The 6,930-nt window shown below is 39.3% G+C and overlaps 1 non-coding gene across 1 annotated transcript; it reads left to right on the top strand.

The window, feature by feature from the left end:
* The first annotated feature begins 4,670 nt into the window (after positions 1-4,670).
* LOC127742168 (small nucleolar RNA R71) lies at positions 4,671-4,778 on the top strand. Its single transcript, XR_008003355.1, has one exon. It is a non-coding gene; the product is annotated as a small nucleolar RNA R71 (small nucleolar RNA).
* The last annotated feature ends 2,152 nt before the right edge of the window (positions 4,779-6,930 follow it).

Genomic DNA, 6,930 nt, shown 5'->3' with positions numbered 1-6,930 from the left:
GCCAGTTTGGGCGTTTAACTCCCACTTTTGTGCCAGTTCCGGCGTTTAACGCTGGGAATTCTGAAGTTGACTTTGAACGCCTGTTTGGGCCATCCAAACTCGGATGACGTATGGACTATTATATATTGATGGAAAGCCCTGGATGTCTACTTTCCAACGCAATTGAGAGCGTACCAATTAGGCTTCTATAGCTCCAGAAAATCTACTTCGAGTGCAAGGAGGTCAGAATCCAACAGCATCTGCAGCCCTTTTCAGCCTCTGAATCAGATTTTTGCTCGGGGCCCTCAATTTCAGCCAGAAAATACCTGAAATCACAGAAAAATACACAAACTCATAGTAAAGTCCAGAAAAGTGAATTTTAAAGATAAAAAGAAGAGAATATACAATGAATTCCAAAAACATCTATGAAGATCAATATTAATTAGATGAGCGGGGCTTTTAGCTTGTTGCCTCTGAACAGTTTTGGCATCTCACTTTATCCTTTGAAGTTCAGAATGATTGGATTCTATAGGAACTCAGAATTCGGATAGTGTTATTGATTCTCCTAGTTAAGTATGATGATTCTTGAACACAGCTACTTTATGAGTCTTGGCCGTGGCCCAAAGCACTCTGTTTTCCAGTCTTACCACCGGATACATCCATGCCACAGACACATAACTGGGTGAACCTTTTCAGATTGTGACTCAGCTTTACTAGAGTCCCCAACTATAGGTGTCCAGAGTTCTTAAGCACACTCTTTTTGCTTCGGATCACGACTTTAACCGATCAGTCTCAAGTTTTCACTTGACACCTTCACGCCACAAGCACATGGTTAGGGACAGCTTGGTTTAGCTGCTTAGGCCAGGATGTTATTCCTGTAGGCCCTCCTATCCACTGATGCTCAAAGCCTTGGATCCTTTTTATTATCCTTGCCTTTTGGTTTAAAGGGATATTGGCTTTTTCAGCTTGCTTTTTTTTTTTTTGAATTCACTGCTTTTTCTTGCTTCAAGAATCATTTTTATGATTTTTCAGATCCTCGGTAACATGTCTCCTTTTTCATCATTCTTTCAAGATCCAACAATTTTAACATTCATGAACAACAAATTCAAAAGACATATGCACTGTTCAAGCATACATTCAGAAATCAAAAGTATTGCCACCACATCAAAATAATTAATTTGTTATAAAATTCGAAATTCATGCAATTCTTCTCTTTTTCAATTAAGAACATTTTTCATTTAAGAAAGGTGATGGATTCATTGGACATTCACAACTTTAAGGCATAGACACTAAGACACCAATGATCATAAGACACAAATATAAATAAAACATAAAGCATAATTTTCAAAAAACAGAAAAATAAAGAACAAGGAGATTAAAGAACGGGTCCACCTTAGTGATGGCGGTTTGTTCTTCCTCTTGAAGATCTTATGGAGTGCTTGAGCTCCTCAATGTCTCTTCCTTGCCTTTGTTGCTCCTCTCTCATGATTCTTTGCTCTTCTCTAATTTCATGGAGGAGGATGGAATGTTCTTGGTGCTCCACCCTTAGTTGTCCCATGTTGGAACTTAATTATCCTAGGGAGGTGTTGATTTGCTCCCAATAGTTTTGTGGATGAAAGTGCATCCCTTAAGGAATCTCAGTGATTTCATGATGAGGAATTTCCTCATGTCCATGAGTGGGATCTCTTGTTTGATCCATCCTCTTCTTAGTGATGGGCTTGTCCTCATCAATGAGGATGTCTCCCTTTATGTTAATTCCAACTGAATTATAGAGGTGACAAATGAGATGAGGGAAGGCTAACCTTGCCAAGGTAGAGGACTTGTCTACCACCTTATAAAGTTCTTGGGATATAACCTCATGAACTTCTACTTCCTCTCCAATCATGATGCTATGAATCATGATAGCCCGGTCTATAGTAATTTCAGACCGGTTGCTAGTAGGAATGATTGAGCGTTGGATAAACTCCAACCATCCCCTAGGCACGGGCTTGAGGTCATGCCTTCTCAGTTGAACCGGCTTCCCTCTTGAATCTCTCTTCCATTGAGCGCCCTCTTCACAAATGTCTATGAGGACTTGGTCCAACCTTTGATCAAAGTTGACCCTTCTAGTGTAGGGGTGTTCATCTCCTTGTATCATGGGCAAGTTGAATGCCAACCTTACATTTTCCGGACTAAAATCTAAGCATTTCCCCCGAACCATTGTAAGCCAATTCTTTGGGTCCGGGTTCACACTTTGATCATGGTTCTTGGTGATCCATGCATTGGCATAGAACTCTTGAACCATTAAGATTCCGACTTGTTGAATGGGGTCGGTATGAACTTCCCAACCTTTTCTTTGGATCTCATGTCGGATCTCCGGATATTCACTCTTTTTGAGTTTGAAAGGGACCTCGAGGATCACCTTCTTCATGGCCACAACTTCATAGAAGTGGTCTTGATGCACCCTTGAGATGAATCTCTCCATCTCCCATGACTCGGAGGTAGAATCTTTTGCCTTCCCTTTCCTCTTTCTAGAGGTTTCTCCGGCCTTAGGTGCCATAAATGGTTATGGAAAAACAAAAAGCAACGCTTTTACCACCCAAACTTAGAAAGTTTGCTCGTCCACAAGCAAAAGAAGAAAGAAAGGAGTAGAAGAAGAAGAAAATGGAGGACATGGAGGGGGCTTTGTGGTTCGGCCATTATGGGTGGGTTTGGGAGGTAAAGTGATTTGAATTTGGATGGTGAGGGGTTTTTTTTGGGGAAGAGGTATTGAGGTGATTGGTGAATGGGTGAAGAAGAGAGAGAGTGGTGGGGTAGGTGGGGATCCTGTGGGGTCCACAGATCCTGAGGTGTCAAGGATAGCTCATCCCTGCACCAAGTGGCGTGTAAAACGCCCTTTCTGTCAATCCTGGCGTTAAACGCCGGGCTGCTGCCCTTTTTTGGCGTTAAACGCCAGTCTGGTGCCCCTTTTTGGTGTTAAACGCCAGTCTGGAGCCCCTTTCTGGCGTTAAACACCCAGAATGGTGCCAGACTAGGCGTTAAACGCCCATTTGCTGCCCTTTCTGGCGTTTAAACGCCAACAAGTTTTTCCTCCAGGGTGTGGTGTTTTTCTTTTTGCTTTTTCATTCTGTTTTTGCTTTTTCAATTATTTTTGTGACTTCACATGATCATCAACCTATAGAAAACATAAAATTACAATGGAAAATAGATAAATATAACATTGAGTTGCCTCCTAACAAGCATTTCTTTAATGTCAGTAGCTTGACAGTGGGCCCTCATGGAGTCTCACAGATGTTCAGAGTAATGTTGGAACCTCCCAACACCAAACTTAGAGTTTGAATGTGCGGGTTCAACACCAAACTTAGAATTTGGTTGTGGCCTCCCAACACCAAACTTAGAGTTTGATTGTGGGGGCTCTGTTTGACTCTGTTTCGAGAGAAGCTCTTCATGCTTCCTCTCCATGGTTACAGAGGGATATCCTTGAGCCTTAAACACAAAGGATTCTTCATTCACTTGAACGATCAATTCTCCTCTGTCAACATCAATCACAACCTTTGCTGTGGCTAGGAAGGGTCTGCCAAGGATGATGGATTCATCCAGGGTCCTGTCTCTTTTGAGGTAATCTCTACCTAGTCAAGACATCCAGTTCTTTAGTGAGCAAAGGGGGTTCGTCTTCCCAAGTCTCATTACCAAATAACTTGTCATTTAGCTTCATGATTGCTCCAAGGTACTTAGCAACTTGCTCTTCAGTGACATCTTCGTCTTCTTCAGAGGAAGAATACTCATCAGAGCTCATGAATGGCATAAGTAAATCCAATAGAATCTCTATGGTCTCAGTGTGAGCCTCAGATTCCCATGGTTCCTCATTAGGGAACTCATTGGAGGCCAGTGGACGTCCATTGAGGTCTTCCTCAGTGGCGATCACTGCCTCTTTCTCCTCTCCAAATTCGGCCATGTTGATGGCATTACACTCTCCTTTTGGATTCTCTTCTGTATTGCTTGGAAGAGTACTAGGAGGGAGTTCAGTAACTTTCTTACTCAGCTGACCCACTTGTGCCTCCAAGTTTCTAATGGAAGACCTTGTTTCAGTCATGAAACTTTGAGTGGTTTTGATTAGATCAGAGACTATGTTTGCTAAGTCAGAGTAGCTCTGCTTAGAATTCTCTGTCTGTTGCTGAGAAGATGATGGAAAAGGCTTGCCATTACCAAACCTGTTTCTTCCACCATTATTGTTGTTGAAACCTTGTTGACGTCTCTGTTGATCCTTCCATGAGAGATTTGGATGATTTCTCCATGAAGGATTATAGGTGTTTCCATAGGGTTCTCCCATGTAATTCACCTCTTCCATTGATGGGTTCTCAGGATCATAAGCTTCTTCTTCAGATGAAGCGTCCTTAGTACTGCCTGGTGCAGCTTGCATTCCAGACAGAATTTGAGAAATCATATTGACTTACTGAGTCAATATTTTGTTCTGAGAATATGGCATTCAGAGTATCAATCACAAGAACTCCTTTCTTCTGATTCGTCCCATTGTTCACAGGATTCCTTTTAGAAGTGTACATGAATTGGTTATTTGCAACCATTTCAATGAGTTCTTGAGCTTCTACAGGCGTCTTCTTCAGATGAAGAGATCCTCCAGCAGAGCTGTCCAATGACATCTTGGATAGTTTAGACAGACCATCATAGAAGATACCTATGATGCTCCATTCAGAAAGCATGTCAGAAGGACACTTTCTGATCAATTTTTTATATCTTTCCCAAGCTTCATAGAGGGATTCACCTTCCTTCTGTCTGAAGGTTTCGACTTCCACTCTAAGCTTACTCAATTTTTGAGGTGGAAAGAACTTTGCCAAGAAGGCATTGAATAGCTTTTCCCAAGAGTTCAGGCTTTCTTTAGGTTGTGAGTCCAACCATATCCTAGCTCTGTCTCTTACAGCAAAAGGGAATAGCATAAGTCTGTAGACCTCAGGGTCAACCCCATTCGTCTTGACAGTGTCACAGATTTACAAGAATTCAGCTAAAAACTGATGAGGATCTTCCAATGGAAGTCCATGGAACTTGCAATTCTGTTGCATTAGAGAAACTAATTGAGGCTTAAGCTCAAAGGTGTTTGCTCCAATGGCAGGGATAGAGATGCTTCTCCCATAGAAGTCGGGAGTAGGTGCAGTAAAGTCACCCAGCACCTTCCTTGCATTGTTGGCATTGTTCTTGTTTTTGGCTGCCATGTTTTCTTCTTATTTGAAGATTTCTGTTAGGTCCTCTACAGAGAGTAGTGCTTTAGCTTCTCTTAGCTTTCGCTTCAAGGTCCTTTCAGGTTCAGGGTCAGCCTCAACAAGAATGCTTTTGTCTTTGCTCCTGCTTATATGAAAGAGAAGAGAACAAGAAAATATGGAATTCTCTATGTCACAGTATAGAGATTCCTTGAGATGTCAGAGGAAAATAAGAATAGAAGGAGGAGGTAGAAGAAGAAGAATTCGAACTTATCAAGAGAGATAGAGTTCGAATTGTTGATAGTGGAGGAGTGTTAGTCCTTAAATAGAAGGATGTGAAAAGAGAGGAAGAATTTTCGAAAATAAATTAAAAGATTTTGAAGAAATTTTGAAAAATTGAAGAATGATTTTCAAAAATTAAAGTTGGGAAAGAAATAAAGTGATTTTTGAAAAAGATTTTGAAATTAGAAATAAAAAAGATTGAAAATTATTTGAAAAAAGATGTGATTAAGAAGATATGATTGAAGAGTTATAGTTTTAAAAATATATGATTGAAAAGATATGATTGAGAAACAATTTAAAAAGATTTGATTTTTAAAATTAATGACTTGGCTAACAAGAAATTTAAAGGATATGATTCAAACATTAAACCTTTCTTAACAGAAAAGGCAACATACTTGAAATGTTGAATCAAATCATTAACTGTAGGCAAGTATTTTTGAGAATGGAAAGAAATTGATTTTGAAAATATATGATTGAAAAGATATGGTTTGAAAAATATTTGATTTTGAAAAATTATGAAAACTTGAAAAAAATTTGAATTAAAAACAAAATCTTCCCTCTTGTATCATCCTAGCGTTAAACGCCCAGAATGGTATCCATTCTGGCATTTAACGCCCAAAATGCTACCTTTTTGGGTGTTAAACACCCAGCCAGGTACCCTGGCTGGTGTTTAAACGCCAATTTTCCTTCTTCACTGGGCGTTTTGAATGCCCAGCTTTTTCTGTGTAATTCCTCTGCTGCATGTTCTGAATCTTCAGTTCTCTGTATTATTGACTTGAAAAGACACAAATTAAAAATTTTTTTGAATTTTTAATGATGAGGAATAATCAAAATGCAACTAAGATCAAATAAACAATGCATGCAAGACACCAAACTTAGAAGTTTGTATACTATTGACACTAACAAATTGAGAATGCATATGAGAAACAACAAAATACTCAAGACAAGAGAATTTAAAGATCTGAGTAAGGAAATCATCAAGAACAACTTGAAGATCAATGAAGAACATAATGCATGTAATTTTTGAAAATTAGAAGAATAAAGACATGCAATCCACACCAAACTTAAAATTAGACACTAGACTCAAACAAGAAACATAAAAATATTTTTTATTTTAAGATTTTATAAATTTTTTTTGTGCTTTTTTGAAAATTGAGTGGAAAAGAAAAACAAGGGTTCAAAATTCTTAATGAGAATTCCAGGAATCATTGCAATGCTAGTCTAAGACTCTGGTCCAGGAATTAGACATGGCTTCACAGCCAGCCAAGCTTTCAGTGAAAGCTCCGGTCCAAAACACTAGACATGGCCAATGGCCAGCCAAGCTTTAGCAGATCATTGCTCACAATAGCAAAATTGATAGAAATCAACAAGCTCTTGTGATGATAAGTTGAAACCTCAGTCCAAAAGATTAGACATGGCTTCACAGCCAGCCATACTTCAACAAATCATCATGAAACTCTAGAATCCATTCTTAAAAACT

This window comes from Arachis duranensis, chromosome 9 (assembly GCF_000817695.3).
Source record: "Arachis duranensis cultivar V14167 chromosome 9, aradu.V14167.gnm2.J7QH, whole genome shotgun sequence".
Lineage (NCBI taxonomy): Eukaryota > Viridiplantae > Streptophyta > Magnoliopsida > Fabales > Fabaceae > Arachis > Arachis duranensis.
Note: the sequence above shows the minus strand (reverse complement) of the source record. Positions and strands in the feature narration are given on the sequence as shown.